Source organism: Lytechinus variegatus, chromosome 14, assembly GCF_018143015.1.
Source record: "Lytechinus variegatus isolate NC3 chromosome 14, Lvar_3.0, whole genome shotgun sequence".
In the NCBI taxonomy this organism is placed as follows: Eukaryota; Metazoa; Echinodermata; class Echinoidea; order Temnopleuroida; family Toxopneustidae; genus Lytechinus; species Lytechinus variegatus.
This window is the reverse complement of record NC_054753.1, coordinates 29,659,773-29,687,428: the sequence shown is the minus strand read 5'-3', so window position 1 is coordinate 29,687,428 and position 27,656 is coordinate 29,659,773. Positions and strand designations below refer to the sequence as shown.

At 35.7% G+C, this 27,656-nt stretch overlaps 1 non-coding gene and 1 pseudogene across 1 annotated transcript; one reads left to right on the top strand and one right to left on the bottom strand.

Moving 5' to 3' along the window:
* Positions 1-7,142: 7,142 nt before the first annotated feature.
* Positions 7,143-7,216, bottom strand: TRNAR-UCU. The gene has a single exon. It is a non-coding gene; the product is annotated as a tRNA-Arg (tRNA).
* Positions 7,217-7,435: 219 nt separating this feature from the next.
* Positions 7,436-27,383, top strand: LOC121427914 (annotated as a pseudogene).
* The last annotated feature ends 273 nt before the right edge of the window (positions 27,384-27,656 follow it).

The window sequence follows — 27,656 nt, the reverse complement described above, 5'->3', positions numbered from 1 at the left end:
CGATGGCAACCAGTGCAACCAACACCAAGCCCAAACATTAATCATTACTATCATGATCATACATGGTTGTAATAAACATTGCGATTTGTAGAATGATTAATCGTCATGATCAATGGTTATTAGTTGGTGCACAGGGGGGGGGGGGTGTCAAGCCTAAGCCACAGGAAGTCCAAAGGTAAATGGCCCCCAGAAACTGAATTATTCAATCTGATAGTCTATTCTGATTATTTTTTCTTAAACAAATGCGCACATCGTTACACTGTAAAACTGCGCTGTTAAAACTGACACCAATTGGTGTTAATAGAGGACCACACCCTGAGGTGTTAAAATTACACCCTAGAGATTAAACATAACACCAAAGAATCTACATGTAACAACCAAAATTGTTGTAATAACACCTGTAGGTGTAAAACTAACACCACCAATTTAACACCGTTGTAGAATAACTGGTGTGGTCCTCTATGTAATATACACCGGTTAAAACTACATTTTTTTGCTGTGTAGCAAGAATGCGTACATCATTTTCATTTATTTGAATGGTGGATAAAAGAGCAATGTTGATTAAATGCATTCCTTGCTCATGGACATAAGTGCTGTGGCTGGGGATCGAACCCCGGACTGTCTTGTCGGGAGCCTTAGACCACTCTGCCACGGTATCTCCACTTCCATTTTGTGACGCTTTCATGAAAAAGAAATTAGTGCCTTACTAACTTCACAAGACAAAGTGCAATCTTATCCCGACTTTATCATCACAAAAATTTCACAGCATGGCTAATCTGTCAGGATTAGACTGAATGATATCTGTGAAAACATCACTGATCCTCGGACTGCTCTCAAGGGTCTAAAAAAACACTGTCATGTAATCCATGGGTATATAGGGCAAGGGGAAATAGCCCCACCACATCCTCACATAGTGAAAACTTCTTGCTGAAAAGTCAATTAACATTCATCCAAATATTTTGCGTCAAATTCCTTTAATTTCATTTTCAAGCATGCCCTCATTCTGAACTCAGTCCCGTCGCTCAGTCATCTTCTGTAGTTTCTCTGATAAAAAAAATTACTTGTCTTTTGTTTTTTGCTTTGCGTTGTCTCCCAGTCCTCTACGCGAACATTTGAATACGACCCTAATTGTTGAAAAAAAAATCGATATCATCATCAATATCATCTTTATCATTACCATCATCATTATCAATATAATCATCTTCATCATCATCATTATCATCATCAATATCCTCCTTTTCCTTCTCCTCCCATCAATATCACCATCTTCATCATCATCATCATCATCTTCATGATCATCATTATTACCATCAACATCATTATCATCATCATCACCATATTCATCATCAATATCATCATCATGATCATTATCACCATCATCATCATCAACATCATCCTCAATATCACCATCTTTATTATCATCATTTTCATGATCATCATCATCACCACCACCATCATCATTTTTTTTTTCTTTCAGTGATTTTTTATTATCCATAACTTCTTATACATATAACAAACATAATCATTATACATTATACTGTACATATTATATACAAAAAGAAATAAAATACAAAACAAATTAAAAAGAAAGGAAAAAAAGAAAACATTTCAGGATTGAATGGTTATGATGACACATTTGATTTCGTTTTCCATCAAGCTGCCCAAACTATTACATGAAAGAGGGCTGTAGAGTTTTCCATTTCTTTTCAAACTTTGATAATTGTTTATTCTGAATGCCAATTTGTTTTTCTATTTTGTATATTCGTTTAAGCTTTACAAAGAACAAATCAAAGGACGGTAAAATATTCAAGTGTCTGCATGTATATATCATTTGTTTAGCTACAACTAAGCATTGATTCATAAGTGATTTATGTGGTCTTCTATCAGATATACCAAAAATAATATCTTCATCATTTAGTTGTAAATTGATATCAAATTTTGTATACCACCATTTCAAAAACTCTTCCCAAAAGGTACATGCATGCTGACATTCTGTAAAAAGATGCTCTGTTGTTTCCGCCTCTTGTTTACAAAAGGTGCATAATTCAGATTCTACAATTTTCATTTTATATAATCTTTTATTTAAGAGGAGTGTTCTTGTGTTTATTTTATATTGAAAAGTTCTACTCTTAGTATCCGTTAAAAACACAAAAGGCATTTTATAGATAGTTTTCCATCTATATTTTTCTATATTATATTTATTGCTCCAGTAAATTTCTGATGTTGGATCCTCAAAAAGTATGCCTTTCAAAATTAAATTGATAATCTGTGTTGTCAACTTCCTAAAGTCTATATCTTTGCCTTTGAAATTACATACAAGTTTTAGAACTGTTAACTCTCCTCGATTATGAAGGCATCTTAACTTCAATATTTTTGGAATGGCTGAAGCAACTGAACACCATTTCATATAATTTTTTTTTTCACTCCTCTTTTCATCCATATATTGAAATCTATAAGTTTACCTTCACTGTCATATAAGTCATCATCATCATCACAGAGACCGATTTACAGATCTAAACACCAGCGTACCTACGGGGGCCGTCTGCCCCCCCCCCCCCTGTGTACGCCACTGGATCTAAACAGAACTTCATCTTTATCTAACTTTAAAACAGCTCTATATATATATACCTATGCATGCTGATTCCCACATTCATGATTGTTGTTTACTAAACCATGGACCGACCATGCAAGCCTGTCAACATTGACAACTTGTTTGTTGCAAGAGTACAGACGCAGCCAGAGCCGTTGGTTTTTTGTTTTAAAGATGTTTTATTGTTCTTCTCTCAAATAAATTAATACAATAAAATTCACAAAATAACAACTACAAAAGATAATTCGAGCCATGTTATTTGAACTCATTTTACAAATCACGCAATACTTTTTAAAGAAACCGTATCGTAAAAATGAAATAATAAGAATGCATCTGGATTGCTGATTGGTCTGCATGGTGCCACAGAAGTATTGTAATTTTGTCATTAATTCATTTTTACACACAACTTCATCAGACACAAAAATAATCCAACCTGCTTTGCATGAAAGGGTTATTTTGCATGTAGGTTATTGCTTTATATGTTAACATTCTTTTCCTTCCATATCTATAAAAAAATGATTGTCTAAAAATTGTTCCAAGATGAGATTATAGAGGGGGGGGTGTTTGCTACTCCCCATGTATATTCCAAGTTTATATTCCAAATGAGACTGTTGTTCAACCACAGACTAATCACGTCCCCCGGCCCCCGTTTCGCGGCAATTCAGCTCAAACTTGTACAGTGTTTGATTCTTTTACTATTTCCGGACAAGTGTGTTGGAGCCTTTAAAGGACAAGTCCATCCTAACAAAGGTTTATCTAATTAAAAATAGGAAAATGCAAAAAGCATGACACTGAAAGTTTCATAAGAATCAGATGTAAAATAAGAAAGTTAGGACAATAATAATTTTCCCTTAATTTCACAAAAATATTTGTATGCACATCCTGTTTGGTATTGCAGATGAGGGGACTGATGACGTTACCCATTTACAATTTCGTTTGTATTTGTTTATGTGAAATATGAAATATTTGAATATTTTTAGCTTATTGTCCATGATGATTCAGTCATGTTGGTCCTAAATGTCAAATCTGTAAAAATTGAAATATTGTATAATTCAAACAATAATCAACAAAAGAAATAGTAAGTGAAGAACATCATTGAATCTCTCATTTGCATGTCACTGAGTTGTGCATAACTGTTGTAAAAACTATAAAGCGAAAATGTAAAATGTCAAAACTTTACTTCCGATTTTGATGAAAACTTCGGCGTTACGCTTGTTTGACTTTTCTCTTTTGATTCAAATCAACAATTTCTGGGGTGGACTTGACTTTAAATAACGCATCCACGAAATATCCTATATAATTTTCAGAGTAACAAGACCCAGCAGAGCTCTCACTCTTTATCGTCTTTTCTCTTATTTTCTCCCTCTTTTTCTCAAATTTATTTTATTTTTTTCATTTCTTGAAAAATCATGGGGTTGCCCCCCTCCTTTATTGCTGTTGTGCGGCTCCTGTTATCATGAACGATTTCTGGCTCTGGGGAACGTTTCATCAGCATTTTCATCCGAAAAGTTGTCAGGGAGCGTTTCATGAAACGACTTGTCGGCATTGGCGGCGGAAGCCAATAAATTTAGGGGGTGTCCACCTGAAATTTTGGGATGGACACATGTAAAAAATAGGACAAAAAATAGGACAAAAATAGGAAAAAAAAAAAAAAAAAAAAAAAAAAAAGGTCATCAACCTAAATTTTAGGGGGGGACAACACACGTGTCAAGGGGGTCCACGTGAATTTAGGGGGGGACGCAGGAAAAAAAAATGACAAGCAAAAAAAAAAAAAAAAAAAAAAAAAAGGTTATCAAAACAAAATTTAGGGGGGACCATCCCCCCCACCTAAAATTTAGGGGGGGACACGTCCCCCCCGTCCCCCCCCCCGCTTCCGCCGCCTATGCTTGTCGGACGTTTTATCCGACAAGTCCTGTTTTATCCGACAGTCACCACAGTAACAGTACCTCTCAGCCAATCAGATTTCACCACAGTAACAGTACCTCTCAGCCAATCAGATTTAAGGAAAGTTGTCAGATCTGACCACTTGTCTGACAAAAATGTCGATGAAACGCTCCCCAGATCTCACAACTTTTCTTGATTTTGGTTGGTTGTTTCTATGACAACTGTCGGCGACTTGTCGGATGAAACGTCCGACAGGTCCTTTCATGAAACGCTCTTTAGGAATCAGTATTACAAAAAAATCTTTCTCTATTATAATGTAAAACACATAATTCAATAGTCATGCCTGAAGACTAATTTGATTTTTTTTTAGTTCAGGGGCATTTCATAAACAATTTTGTTCGAGAAGTTTGGCTGAGAAGCACTGTTACTATGGAAACTGTCGGATAAAACAGGACTTGTCAGATAAAACATCCGACATGTCCTTTCATTAAATGCTCCTCGCGATTTCAGATTTCTGTTTCGAACAATAAAACATGAATTTTAATTTTTCGAAAAATTGTGTCAATTTGCGTAAGTAGAGCACTTAGGTTAATTCATACGTTTCTATTTTCACACATATTAATTGAAATTGAAACTTTATTTACCACAATCTTCATAAAAAACATACAAATCAAGAAGTATAAATATCTCAATATAATACATTATAACAAAAGTGAGTATATTTAAGAATAGTGGAAGGATCAGTTACAAGGAACTTATAAGTGAGTGATCCTGAAATTAACACAAAACAACACAATTAAAAACAAATGTAGTAAGGAAATACAGAACAACAAACATAACAAAAGTATTATTGTATCTATATCAGTATTAGTATTAGACTTTTTGCATGAAATGTATTTTAAATGTCTTTTAGAGCTTTGAAGGGTTTTGCACTGCTTGATATTTTGAGGGATTTTATTCCAATTAATGGGACCCCTACATAAAAATATATTGTTTGAGAAAAAATAATGGCCATATATTGCACCAGTATCAGCTGAGTTTCTAGTATTATATGTATGTATTTCTCTATTGGTTTGGAAAATTATTAGGCAAAAGGTTGTTCTAATAAGAATACATGAAAACAGATAATTGAAAATCATGTAGTAAATAAATTGGGAGCATATTTAATTTCAAGAAAAGAGGTCTGCTATGACTTAGAAATGGTTTATTGCATATAATACGAACTGCTCTCTTTTGAAGAAGAAAGATGCGGTTCGGTAAGTGTTGCTTGCAGGATCCCCAAACAATATTGCCATAAGATATGTAAGGTAAAATCAATGAATTATACAATGTAAGAAGAATATTTTGTGGTAAAATGTCTTTAAGTTTACTAATTATTCCTATTGTTTTGGAAACTTTCCTTAAAACCTCATAAACATGTGTCTTCCATTTTAAATCCTTGTCTATACTAATTCCTAAAAATTGTGTAGTATTTACATGTTGAATTATTCAGTTGCCATCAATATATATATTTACTTCTTTTGCACTATTTTTTGGAGCATTGAACAGCATTGCATGAGTCTTTTCAAAATTAAGTTGTAATTTATTCGCTTCAACCTATTTACTAACCTTTGAATGTTCAGAGTTAAAGTTTAAAGTAAGACATTCCATATGACTGTGTTTATATTGGTGTCGTCTGCAAATAACAAACACGTTAATGATGGAGATACTGAATTTAAATCATTGATGTAAATCAAAAATAGTATGGAACCCTGGATCGATCCTTGTGGAATACCGCAAGAAACAGTTTGATATAATTAGAGTTTTTCGAATTTAATAATAATCAAAATTATAATCTTAAATTGAAATTGAGGGGATCATTCCAAGAATTAGCACGATTCTCAAGAATACTGATATGCATACTTGGTAAGTTTGTTTGCTTTCTAGTATTATCCATCAACCTGTATATTAAAGAACATATCATATGTTGATTAAACACTCTCTAGGTTTTTACCATGAAAATTTCAACAGAATGAAAACAGGTCCTATTTCATTTTATTTATACTGATGATGCAATGTCAAGGATGAGACTGTAATCCACCTTATAGGAGAATGTACCCTCTACGCGGATGAAAGGAAAAGGTTCCTTGCCAACCTTCCTCCGTATCTCCAACATGATCTTGCCATGACCCCTGCATCACAAGTTGCAGCTGATATTACTAATGTTGTACTTCTTGGATTGGACACTAAAGCAACTAGTATACCTGCTGCTTCAGTTCCCCAACTTCATTACTACTCCCTTCATTTCTTGCATGAGCTTCATGTCAAGCGTTCTCTGTTACTAGTGAACAACAACTAGACAGCCTTGTGATACACTTTACTCCAACTTCGTTCTGAGCCAGTCTCTTTTGTCTCTAAACATATTTATCAAACCACTTTTTTTCTGCGTATCCACTGGATCTCGCAGTTCTCCAGGACTGGAGGAAATCAACAGAAGAAGAAGAAGATGGGTGAAATTTCTGATTATTAGCTTTCAAAAGAAAAATCTTGCATTCCTGATGGTAAAATCTCATACAGCTCCCCTTCTGTGAACGATGTGTTTTGAATAATCATTAGCAAAAGCAAGACACATACACCCTCAAGCACCCGCACCAAAAGAAAAAAAAATCACGTTACAAAACAAAAGGGTAGTCCCTACCGGGACTCGAACCCGGAACCTTTGAATTAGAAGTCCAATGCGCTAATCCATTGCGCCATAGGGACTCCGGCGGCCTTTGGAGGGCATTTAAAATGACTTATACATTAGGTATTTTAAAAAGTCATATTTTCAGAAATAATATGATTTTCAATCACTCTTTCTATAACTCAGAATCTTGATACCCCTTATTTCGTTGTATTTTAACATCAGATGCATTATAGTACACTGATTAGCCCTTTTTTCAAGGTCAAGGATGGTAAATCTTGATTGATCTGCGCAGGCGCATTAATAATCGGCATAATGTCGTGAAGCAACGATTGACGTCACCATTACTGCTGGCTAGCGACCGACGGGTTTCCATTCTCAGCCGTTCTCTGATTGGTCAATTAAGGCAGTGCGGTGTCTGTGTGTTCCGTGTGTGTATGTGTGATGCGAAGCGTGCAGTACATGTGTTCACTGGACGTGAGGGCATAGAGTAGACACCCAGTCGTTTTCTTGATTTTAACTTTACAATAACAACGATCAGGGATAGGTTTATTTTGTTGCAGTGTGTGCATGTGAAGGATATTACAGCTCTTAATCAGCTGACTCTCTTTCCAAACTTAAAAGTGTAATGATAATTGCTACATTCCAATTATTTGATTTGTTTGTTTTAGAAAGGGTCTTTTATTTTTTACTCAGTCTATCAATCCTCTCATTGATTAGCGTTTCATTACATTAACAGAATGTCCACTGTAATGAAAATGGAAACATGCCAGTCAATTGACCAGCATAATGTGAAAATGGAAACATGCCGGTCAATTGAACGATATAATATGAAAATGGAAACATGCATGCTGGTCAGTTAACCATATGTTTCAGTGCATAATGAAAATGGAAACATGCCGGTCAATTGACCAGCAAAATGTGAAAAATGGAAACACGCGCCGGTCAGTTTACCATATGTTTCAATGTATGATGAAAATGGAAACATGCCGCTCAGTTTACCATATGTTTCAGTGTATAATGAAAATGGAAACATGCCGGTCAATTGACCGATATAATATGAAAATGGAAACATGCCAGTCAGTTTACCATAGTTTCACTGTATAATGAAAATGGAAACATGCCGGTCAATTTACCATATATTTCACTATATAATGAAAGTGGAAACATGCCGGTCAGTTTACCATATGTTTCAATGTATGATGTAAATGGAAACATGCCACTCAGTTTACCATATCTTTCAGTGTATAATGAAAATGGAAACATGCCGGTCAATTGACCGACATAATATGAAAATGGAAACATGCCGGTCAATTTACCATATATTTCACTATATAATGAAAGTGGAAACATGCCGGTCAATTGACCGATATAATATGAAAATGGAAACATGCCGGTCAGTTAACCATATGTTTCAGTGTATAATGAAAATGGAAACATGCCAGTCAATTGACCAGCAAAATGTGAAAATGGAAACATGCCGGTCAGTTTACCATATGTTTCAATGTATGATGAAAATGGAAACATGCCGGTCAATTGGCTATATGTATCAGTGTATGGAAACATGCCAGTCAATGACCAGCGCAGTATATAACAGTATAATGAAAATGGAAACATGAAAATGGAAACATGCCGGTCAATTGAGCAATATAATATGAAAATGGAAACATGCCGGTCAGTTTACCATATGTTTCAGTGTGTAATGAAAATGGAAACATGCCGGTCAGTTTACCATAGTTTCACTGTATAATGAAAATGGAAACATGCCGGTCAATTTACCATATATTTCACTATATAATGAAAGTGGAAACATGCCGGTCAGTTTACCATATGTTTCAATGTATGATGAAAATGGAAACATGCCGCTCAGTTTACCATATCTTTCAGTGTATAATGAAAATGGAAACATGCCGGTCAGTTTACCATAGTTTCACTGTATAATGAAAATGGAAACATGCCGGTCAATTTACCATATATTTCACTATATAATGAAAGTGGAAACATGCCGGTCAGTTTACCATATGTTTCAATGTATGATGAAAATGGAAACATGCCGCTCAGTTTACCATATCTTTCAGTGTATAATGAAAATGGAAACATGCCGGTCAATTGACCGATATAATATGAAAATGGAAACATGCCGGTCAATTTACCATATATTTCACTATATAATGAAAGTGGAAACATGCCGGTCAATTGACCGATATAATATGAAAATGGAAACATGCCGGTCAGTTAACCATATGTTTCAGTGTATAATGAAAATGGAAACATGCCAGTCAATTGACCAGCAAAATGTGAAAATGGAAACATGCCGGTCAGTTTACCATATGTTTCAATGTATGATGAAAATGGAAACATGCCGGTCAATTGGCTATATGTTTCAGTGTATGGAAACATGCCAGTCAATGACCAGCGCAGTATATAACAGTATAATGAAAATGGAAACATGAAAATGGAAACATGCATGCCGGTCAATTGAGCAATATAATATGAAAATGGAAACATGCCGGTCAGTTTACCATATGTTTCAGTGTGTAATGAAAATGGAAACATGCCGGTCAATTGGCTATATGTTTCAGTGTATAATGAAAATGGAAACATGCCGGTCAATTGAGCAATACAATATGAAAATGGAAACATGCCGGTCAGTTTACCATATATATGTTTCAGTGTATAATGAAAATGGAAACATGCAGATCAATTGGCTATATGTTTCAGTGTAAAATGAAAATGGAAACATGCCGGTCAATTGGCTATATGTTTAAGTGTATACTGAAAATGGAAACATGGCGGTCAATTGACTGATATAATATGAAAATGGAAACATGCCGGTCAATTGAGCAATATAATATGAAAATGGAAACATGCCGGTCAGTTTACCATATGTTTCAGTGTATAATGAAAATGGAAACATGCAGGTCAATTGGCTATATGTTTCAGTGTAAAATAAAAATGGAAACATGCCGGTCATATGTTTCAGTGTATAATGAAAATGGAAACATGCTGGTCAATTGACATGTTTCAGTGCAAAAAAAATGTCAGTGAGTATGGGCGTTTGGTTTGCCTATAGCATATGATTTAATAGTTGTAATTATAATGTATTTTATATTGTTGATTTATATGGCAGGATGCTTAATGTCTGACAAGTTTACTATTGAAGGGACTTATCCATATCAAAAGGAACTTCCATGCTAATCCCCTTTTTAATTCTCATGAGACTACAGTGTATATAAATTCAATACGTACAAGGGATTATCACGCTATTATTGTGTTAGGGTATTATCGTGGCTCGGGGGGGGGGGGGTAGTGGAGAAGGCATATCAGCTGTATTTTAAGTTGTTTTAGTTTGATATGATGACATAAAGTGTAGTTCCCTATAGCTATATAATATATTTAAAGAAAGGTTTAATTCGGAATGTTAATGCCTTTTTTAAAATCAATTGTGTGTAGGCGGGAGGATATAACAAAGTTATTGAATTTCAAAGTTTATCAATATTTTGTGAAAACAGTATACTGATGCACATCGTCATGAATATTCATATTAGGTACGTTTTGTGGGCTGATGTCACGTATCCCCACTTGTTCCTTTTTCTTCAGTGTAAATTACATGAAATCGTAAATTCACTTTTTCATGTGATAAAATGCATGAAGATGAAATAAGTTGCGGCAAAATCCCGTTGTTTGAGTTCTTGGTAGAGAATGTTTTTACTATATCCGGGATTTCATATAATAAACGTGGGGATGTGAAATCATCAGTCACCCAGCCTACATGCCCAGAATATTTTGTAATTTTTTATCCAATTTTGAACCAATTTTCAGCATTTTATGCTCTGTGAATTTTATTCTACTGAGATATAAATTTTCCCAGCCTGCATGGACGAAATATATTACTAACAGATTTGGATCTGGCAATGCAGTTATATTGATTACAAAGTGATTTTTCTATCGAAACTGCATAGGGGCACGGTTTTCAAGGGGGGGATGTTGACCATGCAAAAATTAAATCACAATCCTATGGTCATTTTTTACTTTTTATACACGGTTTTGGAAAAAGGTGGGGGCCGCGGAACGGTTTTCAAAGTGGGGGCGGGGTGCTGACCATGCAAAAATTAAATCACAGTCCTATGGCCATTTTCAATTTTTTGTACACGGTTTTGGAAAAAGGTGGGGGCCGCGGAACGGTTTTAAAAGTGGGGGGTGGGGGTGCTGACCATGCAAAAATTAAATCACAGTCATATGGCCATTTTAAATTTTTTGTACACGGTTTTGGAAAAAGGTGGGGGCCGCGGAACGGTTTTCAAAGTGGGGGGTGGGGGTGCTGACCATGCAAAAATTAAATCACAGTCCTATGGCCATTTCTAATTTTTTGTACACGGTTTTGGAAAAAGGTGGGGGCCGCTGCGGAACGGTTTTAAAAGTGGGGGGTGGGGGTGCTGACCATGCAAAAATTAAATCACAATCCTATGGTCATTTTTAACTTTTTGTACACTGTTTTGGAAAAAAGTGGGGGCCGGGGCTGAAGCCCCCGCCCCCTCGCTTCCGCGGCCCCTGTTTACATGCACTGATATTTTACAGATTTCATTTGAAAATATGCAAATATATGTATTGTTATTTTATTATGAACCCAATAATTTTTCTATTATCAAATTGGTAATTACTGAAAACAAATTTACACCTTCTTAACCCAGGCATGCAAAATGGGCTGGGGCATGATGCCCCCTCCCCCCCTTCACCCCCCTTATACATTCATTGAATGCTTGAGCACCTAGGCAGCCCAGCTAAAGCCGGGTTATGGCAGGGCCTGCTGAGAGAACAGTTTTTTTAACTCAGTGAACTGGCCACCATGAATTATATACCGCTATCAATGCCCAATTCATCATTTGAATATATCCTGATTTTTTTTATCAGAGAATATGTTATACATGTATAGTTGTACTTGTATGGATTTATTTCTTTCAAAATACTGTAAGTATTATTATTATCTATTTGGCCATAAAAACATACAAAAATTGTACAATGCAATTACATAAATACAATTTGAAATTGAAAAATTAAATATAGATATAGTAGAAATGAAAAAGAAAAGAGTAAGAAAACGGTTTTTCCGTGGGCCAGGGCTCGCAAAAGTAAAATTCAGTACTATTGCCCAGAGGCATGCAAGCCCTCATGGAAAAACTGTTGAGAGAATATTGCACATTCGATATATAAAATTGCACATTATTAAAATTCAAATAAAACACATTGACAAACATTCTAAAAAGTATGTAACGCCAGGCAAGATACAGTAAAAGAAATAAAGACAGGTATTAGAAAGAATTTGAATACCCATGCCGGACTGATTAAGGAATGTTTGTAATGCTTAACATAGCACAAAAATAACTTAGATTTGTGTGAGGTACTAGAGCCCGAAAAGCAACAATGAAATGAAATAAGGAGGAATGCCCTAGACAACAGCAAGAGCATGCCTCCACATTCCTATTAATAGCATATACTCGCCAGGCTCCAGCACCTAATATATAACACTCATTAAGACAACAAATAGTAAAATTACAGGAAACTCGCCTCCTTTGATAAAGAAAAAGAAGAGAAATTAAGAACTGCATAGTAATAATAATTTTAAAAATATAGTAATGATATTGATATTCTTAGATTTTTATGTGCCCCCAACAGTTTTGCTAAAGAGGAAAAAAAAAAAAATCTAATGTACCAAATGGATATAACAGATCATACAGCCTGTACTACTTGAGCATTATTCTGAAATATATAAAAAAAAAATTAAAAAATATATCGGTCAATTGACCGGCATGTTTCCATTTTCATTATACACTGTCATGACTGTAACATATAGCCAATTGACCGGCATGTTTCCACTTTCATTATACAGTGAAATATATGGTAAACTGACCGGCATGTTTCCATTTTCATTATACACTGAAACATATGGTAAACTGACCGGCATGTTTCCATTTTCATATTATATTGGTCAATTGACCGGCATGTTTCCATTTCCACATTATACTGTTGTATACTGCGCTGGTCATTGACTGGCATGTTTCCATTTTCATTATACACTGAAACATATGGTAAACTGACCGGCATGTTTCCATTTTCATTATACAGTGAAATATATGGTAAACTGACCGGCATGTTTCCATTTTCATATTATATTGCTCAATTGACCGGCATGTTTCCATTTTCATTATACACTGAAACATATGGTAAACTGACCAGCATGTTTCCGTTTTCTATTATATCGGTCAATTGACCTGCATGTTTCCATTTTCATATTATATCGGTCAATTGACCGGCATGTTTCCATTTTCATATTATATTGGTCAATTGACCGGCATGTTTCCATTATACACTGAAACATATAGCCAATTGACCGGCATGTTTCCATTTTCTATTATATCGGTCAATTGACCTGCATGTTTCCATTTTCATTATGCACTGGTCAATTGACCGGCATGTTTCCATTTTCATTATGCATTGGTCAATTGACCGGCATGTTTCCATTTTCATTATACACTGAAACATATGGTAAACTGACCGGCATGTTTCCATTTTCTATTATATCGGTCAATTGACCGGCATGTTTCCATTTTCATTATGCACTGGTCAATTGACCGGCATGTTTCCATTTTCATATTATATTGCTGAATTGACCGGCATATTTCCATTTTCATTATACACTGAAACATATAGCCAATTGAACGGCATGTTTCCATTTTCATATTATATCGGTCAATTGACCGGCATGTTTCCATTTTCATTATGCACTGGTCAATTGACCGGCATGTTTCCATTTTCATTATACACTGAAACATATAACCAATTGACCGGCATGTTTCCATTTTCATATTATGGTCAGTTGACCGGCATGTTTCCATTTTCATTATACACTGAAACATATAGCCAATTGAACGGCATGTTTCCATTTTCATATTATATCGGTCAATTGACCGGCATGTTTCCATTTTCATTATGCACTGGTCAATTGACCGGCATGTTATCCATTTTCATTATACACTGAAACATATAACCAATTGACCGGCATGTTTCCATTTTCATATTATGGTCAGTTGACCGGCATGTTTCCATTTTCATTATACACTGTAACATATAGCCAATTGACCGGCATGTTTCCACTTTCATTATACAGTGAAATATATGGTAAACTGACCGGCATGTTTCCATTTTCATATTTTATCGGTCAATTGACCGGCATGTTTCCATTTTCATTATACACTGAAACATATGGTGAACTGAGCGGCATGTTTCCATTTTCATCATACATTGAAACATATGGTAAACTGACCGGCATGTTTCCATTTTCACATTTTGCTGGTCAATTGACTGGCATGTTTCCATTTTCATTATACACTGAAACATATGGTTAACTGACCGGCATGTTTCCATTTTCATATTATATCGGTCAATTGACCGGCATGTTTCCATTTTCATATTATATTGGTCAATTGACCGGCATGTTTCCATTATACACTGAAACATATAGCCAATTGACCGGCATGTTTCCATTTTCTATTATATCGGTCAATTGACCTGCATGTTTCCATTTTCATTATGCACTGGTCAATTGACCGGCATGTTTCCATTTTCATTATGCATTGGTCAATTGACCGGCATGTTTCCATTTTCATTATACACTGAAACATATGGTAAACTGACCAGCATGTTTCCATTTTCATATCATATTGGTCAATTGACCGGCATGTTTCCATTTCATTATACACTGAAACATATAGCCAATTGACCGGCATGTTTCCATTTTTATTTTGAAACATATGGTGAACTGACCGGCATGTTTCCACTTTCATTATACAGTGAAATATATGGTAAACAGACCGGCATGTTTCCATTTCCATATTATATTGATCAATTGACCGGCATATTTCCATTTTCACATTATGCTGGTCAATTGACTGGCATGTTTCCATTTTCACTACAGTGGACATTCTGTTAATGTAATGAAACGCTAATCAATGAGAGGATTGATAGACTGAGTAAAAAATAAAAGACCCTTTCTAAAACAAACAAATCAAATAATTGGAATGTAGCAATTGTCATTACACTTTTAAGTTTGGAAAGAGAGTCAGCTGATTAAGAGCTGTAATATCCTTCACATGCACACACTGCAACAAAATAAACCCATCCCTGATCGTTGTCATTAAAATCAAGAAAACGACTGGGTGTCTACTCTATGCCCTCACGTTCAGTGAACACATGTACTGCACGCTTCGCATCACACATACACACACGGAACACACAGACACCTCACTGCCTTAATTGACCAATCAGAGAACGGCTGAGAATGGAAACCCGTCGGTCGCTAGCCAGCAGTTCACCATTCGATCCGACGACCAGATTTTTATTTTATTTTGCTGATTGCCAGGTATTATGTGTAAAGATTTATAATTGAATATGCAAGTTTACAAAAGAACGATGTTTAAATTTATTGATTATTAGAAGAAAGCTGAGTAGTACAAGTAGATGCTAGTCTGGTACTGGACACCGGATTCTTCACGCGTCGTCTAACGACGTTATCTGCTCGGTCCCATCTATATCATTTTGTGTTGGCTAGCAGCTAACTTTAGTGAGCTGTAGGAATTAAAGTTTCCTTTTTCAAACTTATTTATACATTCAGATACCGGGAAATTCTTGGATACCAAGATGTGGTGGTACTCACTACCCCACAGTGTCTATCATCTCATCAGATGGTTCCCTAAAAGCAACAGACTGAAGATGTAAGTTGTGTGTCTGACTCGACTTTGAACTTGAGTGAACATGTTGATGTTGAGGTTGAGTTGAATTGAGAATGCGATCATCACTGATCATTGTTGACACAAGTGACAGGTTGACATCAAAGCCCCAAAATGATAGTGACAACAGTCACTATAATGAATAGATTGTTAATCAATAATAATTCAAATAAAGTGATTGAGGTCAACAGGATTACCTCACCATGTCCTACACTCATTCAATGAACAAGGTTATAATATAACCTTGTTCTCAGTTATATCTCCATGTGTGGGAAAATAAGGGTGGCAATGTTTGGCTTATTTTCTCTTTTTGTTTGGGGCAAATGCCTAATTTTTTACACTGACAGTTTCCATTACACCTATTATTCATACAACTTGGCTCTTATTTAAATTTGAGACTTTAAATAAATTTTTTCTTAATTAAAAATAGAGATCAAAAAATGAAAAATTTCTTGCCATATTACTTTCCACCAATAGAGGGCGTACACAAAAATATGCCCAAAATTCAAGTTTTTGAGCGCTCTAGTGAATACAAAAATCATTCCCAAATTACTAATGTAAAATAAATTGCAACTGTATGGAAATTAGTAATTTTGGTCACAAAAGTGACATTTTAAAGATTTTTTTAAAGTGTGTGCTCTGTACAACATTGGCATACCATAGTCCTACCTGAAGATTCCCCACAGGCAGGATGGTAGCAGTGAACAAGTGATGTCCTAGCCAGCTGGCAGCCGTCTGTTTCGAGGAGTTTTTTAATATTTTTTTTAAAAATTTCTCCTCGTACACAGACGGCTCGCTATCGTGCAGCCACCATTAGGGGACTTGCAATGCAAAATCCCCCCGTCGGGGCTCTTCAATTTTTGTCTTTAATGAATAAAAATTTTGAAAGTTAATGCGCCAAAAATGCAAATTAATATTCCCTCTTGGCATTAATTGCCAAAAAACAGAGAAAAATCAAGTTAAAAGGAACAAAAACAGTGACTTACCTCGGCTGTCGCGCAAATTCACTTTCCCGTTTATCCGATCTTAAGTACATAAACATATGGCCGTTGAGTCCCCTGTACAGATCGCGCTAGAACTTCGGTCTCTGTATTTGGTGAGTGAAGCCAACGGAGTTCAGCTGAACAACCAAAATAACAGCGACTGAAGCTTTTGGTCTACATGTCCATGCTCACCTCGCAACATGATGATAATTGATATGTCTTGATGATGAAGAAGAGACTTGGTGAAGATGATTGAAGTAAATTGATCAAACATTTACAACTAGGCGGTGTCTAACAAAAAGTTACGTTTGATCCCATCAATCGTAACTCTATGGACATTCATCAGTGTCAAATTTTTCTACAGGAAATTTGCAAAATGTCCCTTGTACAGAGTTGCTAATTTTCCGGATTTTTCCGGAATTCCGGATTTTTTCCTTTGCTGAAAAATATTCCGGAAAAAAAAATCGATTGTCAAAGTGAAATCCGTAAAAATTTCCCCTCCAAATCTTGTCACGGAGTTCGCTACGGAGAGCGCAATTTCAATTTTGGATGGCCAATTTGCGCAGACGGAAAATTATTAGCGTTGTGCGCAGCATGAAGTTTAGCTGGTACTGTACTTGCACGGTACGTGCGAGCAATACATTGTAGCAGTTGCAAACGCCGCCCTATACCCTGCAGGGATACGGGTGTCAGCGCTATCCCAGTCGGGCGATCGCCCGGTAGAACCGCTCGAAGCACGGCCCGGTGTGGCTGCAATTGCCTGCTGCTGCGTGAGTGATTGGTTGTCTGCCGCGGGATTTCAGCTAATCGGCGTGGACTGGTGCGTATTCATCAATTCATATGTGTGAACTATCCATCATTTTGATAGAAATTGTGATTTATGGATTTTCAATAGTATAGGATTGTCTTGTTGATGAGTACAGTGAGTGAAAAAGGGCACCCCAGCTGCTACATACACCCGTCCCGAGTCGCACCCATTGGCCGCAGCATATTAACCCGCAGCAGGTTAACCCGTACCGTAATGAGTACGGGTTACATGATTTTTTTTTTTTTGAGCACCTTTCTTGCCTATGATATGAAGTTTATTATGTCATTAATTATTTGTTATGTACTACTGTACAAGCCTTGAAATAAGCACCTGTGAGCCGGGGGCAATTTTTTTTTTAAATTGCCCCCGGCTCACGGGCTTTTTACAGGAACCGGGGGCAATTTTCTGGAACCAGGGGCAATTTTAAAAAATATATATATATAACGGTGAACCACACCACAAATTTGTTTATAGTAAGCAATTTTTTAATTAGTACATGAATAGCATATGCTAAGTATTAGGCTTATTCAAACATTTAAGAAATCAGATTTAAATGTTTAAGTGTTTTGACACCCTCACTCCACATCCCCTTTACAACCACACACACATGGGCTTATTTATTTTTCGTCTTTAATGAACCATGATCAATGAACCCCCCCAAAAAAAAAAAAATCTAAATAAATGAATACCGGTAAAATGAAAATTTAAAAAGAGAGAGAGAGATGGAGAAATAGAATTCAGATCAAATAATAAATTTAGAAAAAAAAAATTTAAGTTTTTTTTTTATGGTTTGAATCACGGGAGTGGGTGAGTGTTTGTGTGTGATTGTGGCTGTGAGGTGCACTTGGATTGCATATAAATTATGTTAAAGAAATTAAGAAACGAAATCAATAAATAACTCAGTCTATTCAAATTCCAGCACATAGCCACAGGCTATGTACATGTATTGTAGGTTCACGTACCTTAAGTTTTTCACAAGTTATTTGAAAACGCAGATCTCCACAGAAAATGCCTTTCATTCTGGGAGAGTCTGAATTCGGTGAAAATGTATTCATTAATAACTTAAATATTCATCACAATGAAGAAATCATAAAGTTTTTTGACAGTTTTCAAAAATTAACATGAAATCTAAACTCTATCTCAAACGGAAAATCACCATCACTTAGGCCATTACTGATAGAATTCTCACCCAGAGCTCTGGCAGACAACATGAGCTCAAAACTGGCTTGCTAACACCACACTCAAGTGCACGCGGCGTCCTATTTTTTGTTTTTAGATGGAGCCTTGTTTGATTATTCATTGTCTGATATTTACCCCTCTCCAGGAAAGAAATTAAAAAGCTACAATTCACAACTATAAGCTAAGTTGTTTTGGATTATTAAGGCTCCGTTTTAACAAGCAAGCCAGGTTGGCGACTGTGAGGATAAAAGACTTACACATCGTATGTGCTGTGAACAGGGATTTATCTCCTCTGCAATTCGAATTACTATATCACAGAATTGTGATATCCCAACTGGAAATGTGTGCATTAGAAATTGCACATGGTGAAGTATGGAAAAACCACTACCGGAAGAACGCGCGCACATGTATTACAGGAAAAAAAAAAGACGGACGTACGTAGCTCACTCTTTATGGTGCAGAAAAAAAACGCACTTGGCAATTTTAAACTGTATTTATCGTAAATTGAAAGTTATTTGATTTTGGCTTCACAGATATTCAAATTACATGTATGATATGGCTTCACTGCTCACTCACGGCGGGCGCAATTACCTGGAAAATATTTGCGCCCGGTTGTCAAAATTTTGATGATTTTGGGGCTTCATGGGCGCAATTGATGGCGTTATGAGCGCGAATTTGCGCTCAGCGCCCGCTTATTTCAAGGCTTGCTACTGCAGATTAATGATTTCAGCCCTCTAAAGAATAAGAAAACGTTTCAGCTTCAGGGGGCTTCGCCCTGGACCCCCCGCCTGGGTTTTCAGGATTTTTTTGAGCTATCAGTTAGCATCTCTGCTTGTAAACGAAGGTGAAAACATCGAACTGTTAAGAAATCAATGAATCTATGCATATGCATTCATATCTAGACAAAAAATTGGACAAACATGAATTTTATATGTTGAATTCGTTGGCTTTCCATACTTGCGATTGATTGATCACAAGTCTTTGTAAGACCTGGGCTCCGTAACACAAAGATTAGCAATTAATCGCTAATATGAAATTTGGTTCCTATCAGTCTAGGGAGCAAACATACGCATGCAACGATGATCTTGATAGGCCATTTCATTTAGCGATTAATCGCTAACCTTTGTGTTACGGAGCCCTGGTCTCTTATGCTTTATATTAGCGGCAGTTACAGTCATTTACAATTTTTTTTAAGGGGTATCAAGTGCTATCAGCACTTGTTCACTGCAACCACCCAGCCTTTGGCTTTCCATATAGTTTGGGATCTATTTCTTATTCACAAGAACCAGGTTTTGGCCCAATTACTTTCTTTAATTGAAATTACAATTATGTAATAATTGAAGAAATGCTCAATTACAGTTACTTTTCAATTAAATTACATTTTTGTTCAATTACAATTACCATTTACTTTTGTCAATTACAAAAATTTACTATTTCAATAGCTTTCTATAAAAGTCAAATGAAATCAATTTGTATTTTTTATGTACGCTGTACTAGCACCACCCATTTCAGCATAGTTCCAAGTTACAGAGAAACTGATACGATGAAGTTTTAAGTTTAAGAGCACAGATTCTGCCTATTATTGATGCTGAAGCAGTTGACATGAAAAAGGTCATAAAATTTAATCCTATATTAAGAAAGTTTATTGAAAACGAAAAGTAATTGAAGTCAATTACATATTTTTTCAATTACATTTACAATTACTTTTCCTTTCAAAATTTCAAATGCAACCATAATGACAATTACTCAAAAAATGTAATTGATTACATAATTGATGAATTACCTTGTAATTGAGCCCAACCCTTACAAGAGCACAAAAAAAAATTCCCAGCATTTTTTGTTTAGGCCCGCTATCTCAATTTTTAAATTTTTAAAGAAATAATTAAAAGAATCCAATTTATTTCGGAGCCAAGTTACTATATGATGAAAAGTTGTACTGGAAACTAATGGTTGAAGAAAATCAAGCATTTTTCCCCAAGAACAAGAAAAAATAAACCAAACATTGTCAACCTTAAAGAGAAATGCCAGTATTTGCAGTAAACACTGATTTCATGAGAAATTCTGTAAAACCAGGCTTAATTGTCAGAATATCATCGAGGATCTAGATCTGGTACAGTTACATAAACTGAACTTTTTGAAATCTTGAAATCTACGCTGAAAAATGTTCACACTGAAGATCACCGAGACAGGCACACGTGGGACAGTGTATTAATATTGCTGGAATAAAGACCCGACGGAAGTGACCAAATCCACACGTATTTTTGCTTATTTCTCAGCAATTACACAATTTCTTCCAGAATCCTTTGGCACATATTTTTTATTCATACAAACAGACACCTGAGTGGTCATTATATTAGATTCTGTCAAGAGTCATTTTGAGATCGTTACCAAAACTGGAATTTATCTTTAATTGTTCCCCACACAAGGAGTCCGAACAGAGAACAATCTTAAATGATAACCTCGTTCATTGAATGAGTGGGTATTAGTTGCCAAGTAACACTAGTATTGATAATGTACATCTACACGCCTTGATTTTTTTTGCCAATTTACTCCCTTATTGTGAAGATTTTAGAATCCAATGGTAGCAATGAGGCAGAGAGCAATGTACATAAACATTTATTACCCAGCACGATACCTCATGGGTATTGTATTTAAAATGTCAAAATTTAGTTCCAAACTTATTCTTTCATCCTGATGACTTATAAAAGAGAACGTCTATGATATCACTGATAAGGCTCAAATATCTTGTTTCATTTTCATTCATTTTAACACAGCCGTATAGTGATCTTTCTGTTCGCATTTGCCTTGCTGATTCCACAGTTCTTCGTACTAACCACGTGAGTATTTCAGAGCTACAAAGTCTCACGCATTATGCGTGAAACTCGAGCATTTTGGACTCTTGTTCATCCCCTCAAATCTCTGTCTCATGCACAGCCTATCCCCATATACATTGTACACAATGTCTGTGATCTCACTCGGATTCATAGAAAATCTCACGCATAGCTGGTCTTTGAACTTGGCATCTCTTGGTATTTCCAGTTGTTCCTGAAATAGATTGTAACCATTTTCCCATAATGTAGAGCATAAATGATCAGGTTGGGTATGATGCTTGGTAAAATACTGCTCTTCAGTTTTAATACAAATATTCTTTAAATTCGTCCTGTGGAAAAAAAAATTGTTTTTAAATTGAGACACTGAAATCATCCACAGATCAAACGAGGGAGTGAACTCATTATTCCTTTCACTTTTTCATTCATCAAATTTGTGCATCAATTAAATTATTATTTTGAAATGTTTTATTATGGAAGTTCAATGGAAAATTGCTCTCTAGGGTTTACAAAGTTTCAGAATCGGTAAGTGTTAATTTTTTTATATAGTGATTACTGTGTCAGATATCAATTTATTATTTTATTGTTTTAAATCTGTATTTATTCCTCTATGATTACTTCTCTAAAATTGATAAATAGGTCACAAGGGAATATATTTTTAGGAAAATGTATGAAGTCAGGCCCTGTTGATTTAATCCAGATGGGTAAAATATGGTAATTACAGACGAAACTTTCATGATAAGCATCAAACTTTCCATTAAAAAAATAGTTTTGTCTATGCTTGTCTTTGATTTGAAAATTTTGTTGTCTTGAATTGTCTTTATAAACAGAGAACGCTCGTCGAGGTACTGTGGCCAGCATCTCTTTGATATGCTGATTGTATCCATCGTGTTCTCTTTCTGTATGACAGGTAGGCTAAGTAAGATCTTTCATAAAGCTTAGTGCAAAGTTTACAGGTGACCTTACGAAAGACCGGTGACCTCTTTTTTGTCCTAAATGATAATCCTATACAGTGCGTATCAAAAAAAGGTTTACACTTACAAAAAATCCTGTAAAATTATATATTTGTAATATCCTGAAGATTTTTTCACATTTTAACATTGGTACAGATCCATTTAAGCAAAAAACGAAATAACTGTCGAAAAATATTTCCGCTGGAGTGAGCACCTCTTAGTTTTGAATAGTTAGTGAAAAATAATTTGCGCAGAATTTGAAATAGTTATGTGAATAAAAGTAGACCTTAATCATGAAGAAAATGTGGAATTTCGCTAGTAAAATTGATTTGAAGATATCTTTTACCTCTTTTAACTTGTTTCCTTGCTCAAAACACTTTGAAGAGTGCATTGCGCCCCACCCCTCTCCCCCAAACACCGAGGCCATCGTAAAGATATTTGCTTTACACTGAGCTTTGATTTACATGAAATGGCTTAGGCTTCATTTAAATTTCGTTAATCATTGTCAAGCTTGGGAAAAGTGTGGAGAAACAAGTATTAAGTGAAAAATGAAATGTAAACCCACTTTAAATGATACAAACTTAGTGAAAAATGCTGGAGATGTCTGATATAAAATTTTGTTCAGATTCAGTTATTTCCTCAGATCCAGCTGGCACAAAAAAGGGTAAAGGTTGTGCTTATCAAGTGTCAAAATTTCAATTCGGGTGGCAAAATTCTTACAAAATGCTTGAATGTATCAGTTTTATTTCAATTGACTAAAAGTGCAAGGGAAATGTATGAGAAATGTTTTGCAGGGTAAGTTTGATTTCGCCCTTTCCCTTTACACAGCCTGAAAACAAGCATTTCTGCACAAACAGATTTCTGCGAGCTTTACAAAAATGCACAGTGCTCACTCAAGTGTAATATTCTGACGAAACTTTTACTTTCATTAGAAAGATGAGACCCAAACCCAAGATTATATCATTATTTGAAAAAATTACCCACATGTTGCATATTTTTTAATTCCCAGGGCTTTTTCAAAGTGTAAACTTTTTTTGATGCGCACTGTATAGCTGCCTTAGCACCTAAGAACATGTTCCAGTTGTGCTTAACTTTTAAAACCTGGGGGGTGTTTCACAAAGAGTTATGTGTGACTTAAAGTCAGTGCTAAGAGTTCTTACATGGACATAATTTGTAACATGCACTCTTATTGATTACTATGCAATATGCAATACTAGCGCATCCTCATAGCATGATTTGACGCCTTCTATACCACACGCAACTGGACTCGAAGGGGGTGTTAGAATTGATTGCAAGTCAATTTCAGGTCCACAAATCAATTGAAAGTCATGCATTTTATTATAGATTTGCAATTGATTGATGGTCTGCTTCTAGCGATCAACAAGTATATATTTATTTTGTTAAGTAAAAATTGATCTATCTCTTGTAAATTTTCATCTGAAATTTGCAATTGATTGCAAATATTTTCTTCCAACACCCCCTAAGTCATACTTAATTCCTTGAGAAGCAACCCCCTGGTGGATGTTTCATAAAGCTTTTTGACAGTTACGAGTGACTTCAAGAACTGGTGATCCTTTCTTCTGGTAAATCTGTCCACGTGGTGATATACACAGAATTTTTGTCGATGTTGATTTTGCACCCAAGAAAGGATCACCAGTTGTCTTAAAGTTGCTTGTAACTTATGAACAGCTTTATGAAGCACTGACCTGTTCTTTCATATCCAATTTATCATTTGTGTGTATTTTGTTTCACAAACTTACATTATTGATTTAAATAGATACTCATTCTCTCTATGCATATTGTACTTTATTGCTTTATGATAAAAAAGTATAAGTATGGGTCTATTAATTTGAGCCATTATTACTATTTCCCGGCAGGTTTTGTGGTGCTATTCTCCATAATGGACCCTGTCCCGTTCGAAGTGAAGCTGATTTTCCACATCTTTGGGGTTTGTCCTTCCTGGTTGGACTAGTACTCACAATCTTCACATCATTGGCTGTTGAATGCGTGAGTATATAAACCCATGCCATGGAGCTACTCCGAATGGAAGAGTGGTTGATAATCACTTGGTCTAAAAGCAGTTGGTCTATTTCTCAGACAGTCTTATACCACATGGACTAAACCCATTTTGTCTTCTATCAATTTGGTCTAATTGCTATTCGGTCTACGCTACACTTATTCTAAAATTCCAACGAGTCTAATGGGGTGTTGCAAGAAACTTGCGATCAATTGCAAGTTCATTTTATGTCCCTTAATCAGACACAAGTCTCAAAAGTAATTGTGAATTTACAATTGATTCTTGATCTGCTTCTTGAAACAAGGAATGTAATCTGATTTGCTACGGTTGAAATTGATCTATCACTTGTAAAAGTGCAACAGAATATTTGCCTTGATTGCAAATATTTTCTTGCAACACCCCCTAATTCTCATTTATTCCTATTTCCAGTTGGTGTAATTTCAAATTTGTCTAGTTAGTTGTTATGTTGTCAAATGAGAATGTGATTTCATTAAAAAGTTCTAACCATATAGACTAAGTAGGCCCCTAGTTCTGACCATATAGACTAAGTGATGTTGAACCAAAAGATTGGTATGGCCTTACTAAAAATTAGACTACCGGTACCGGTAAATTGGAAATGGATGTAAATATGGCAAAGAGGCCAAATGGTTGATATAAAACTGGTTGTACACAAAGTTAGATTAGAACATGGAGGATGATACTGAACAGAAAGAAGACAAATTGCTTATAGACTAATTGGCATGAGTTACGAGTAATTGTAATATTTCTAAAGTGAATTATTTCATTCTTAATTTAGAAGGCTGGGTGCAACAAGGAAAAATTGCATGTGGCCTATTATGCTTGTCATATTAGTTGTTGATTAAAGCTCTCGACACAAACACCATTGGACCCAGTGCTATTCATGAAACGGCTCATCAAAATTTATTGACTGTGTAAGCAAATATTGGAAAATTAGTGTACTTGGAGATGAGTGCTGTTTTTATTTTTCTCTTTTTTCACCTAGAGAACGAACACAGTTGAGCTCTATTACTTCTCTTTAGCTTCAGCTATTTTGAGCATGATTACAGCAGGTAAGATTCAGATTGTACTCATTAGGTATTCATTTATTTTATATTTCTTCATCTATGTGTTCACTAAATGATTAAGTTATTAGCTAATTAATTTATTTATCTACTCATTTATCTACTCGCCTACATATCAGAGTGAGACTATAGGCGCCTCTTTTCCGACGGCGGGAGCGTCAACATTAAATCTTAATTGAAGGTTAAGTTTTTGAAATGACAGCGTAACTTAGAAAGTATATGGACCTAAAACTTGAACATAAGTATTACTGAAGATCCTGCTCGAATTTCAGGTCACATGACCAAGGTCAAAGAGATTATTGAGGGTCAATGAACTTAGACCATGTTAGGGGAGTCAATATCGAAATCTAAACCTAAGGTTAAGTTTTTGAAATGTTATCATAACTTAGAAAGTTTATGGATCTGACTCATAAAACTTGGGCATAAGAGTAATCAAGTATCACTGAACATCCTGTTGGTCTGTTCCAAAAATTTTGAATTTTTTGTTCACTTTGCTCTCATTTCTTTTATTTCTGTGTCAATTATGTTCATACTTGGTACATACGGTCTTTGGGTAATACCACATGTGAGCCCATGAGAATGATGGGGTCAAAGGTCATCTATAGGGGCCAAAAAGGTCAAATGATAGGAGTTCATGTCCATCCTCCTTTTTTCAAGTTTCTGTTCAACTTGCTCTCATTTCTTGATTTCTGTATCAATTGTGTTTATACTTGGTATGAATACTCCTTGGACAATACCACATGCATGTTCATGAGGATGATAAGGTGAAAGGTCATCTTGGGGACAAAAGGTCATATTGCATACTTTATTGATCACAAAATCAGCCAAGACTCACAGTTTGCGGACCACCTTGTTGTTTTGTTTATCTATATTTGTTATATTAGTAATAGTGATAATATACACCACTTACATAGTGCTTAATGCAATGATTCTAAGCGCTGCTTACTAACTGGCTTTATCATGGCTTCCCTAATCAGATGCTTGAGCATTCAAGGAAATTCTTCCTACCAGGTACCAATTTACTACACCTGGGTGGCATATTTAGATAACCACCTCCCTCAAAGGACCTGCATGCAGCAGTTTTATTTAAACCCTAGACCTTGACATTCAAAGTCCAGAGAATTGTCCACTGAACTTCAACACCTCTTCATGTTATTATCACTCGATATTGTTTTATTATTTTCTTTCCCAGTGTTTGTGATTCTAATGCTACCCTTCTGGATTATCAACTATTTCTATCCTGGATCTGTGCTGAATCGCAAACAACGAACTGGGATCTGCTACGAACCAGCCAACTGCTGCTCATGTGTCTGGCATATCTAACTTTACCGAGGAACAGCAACTTCTTTGGTCACATGACGTGGATGGTAACTTGGGCCTTCTTTAATATACAAAGACGGCAGATATTCATGATGTCACGCTATTCAAGCAGGGAATGACACCTATTCTTCAGGCACTGACCCTGATTGAAATTTTGATCAGCAAGAGTTTGTCCGCTCACATGACTAGCAAATTGTCATGACTGTCATGACACAAATCATTGTAGACTGCGCATTCAGACCCTTTTATAACTTGAGTGAAGGGTCTGCACAGCAGACTAGTTGACACCCCCCCCTGAACAATAGGTTCGCAAGTTAAATCTACGCTAGAGAATACAAGTTTAACAATTGATTATCTGTGGATGATTTTATGATTGGTTGTCATTTGCAATCAATGGCATAAATCAACTGTACATGCTTTGTGTCACAGGACCAAACTTAAAGGGGGAAAGGCTAATGGATTGTTGCAAGACATTTGCAATCAATTACAAATCTATTTGGTGTCCCTAGATCATTTATATGATTTGCAATTAATTGCAAATTTGAATTGGATCCTGATGTGTTTATA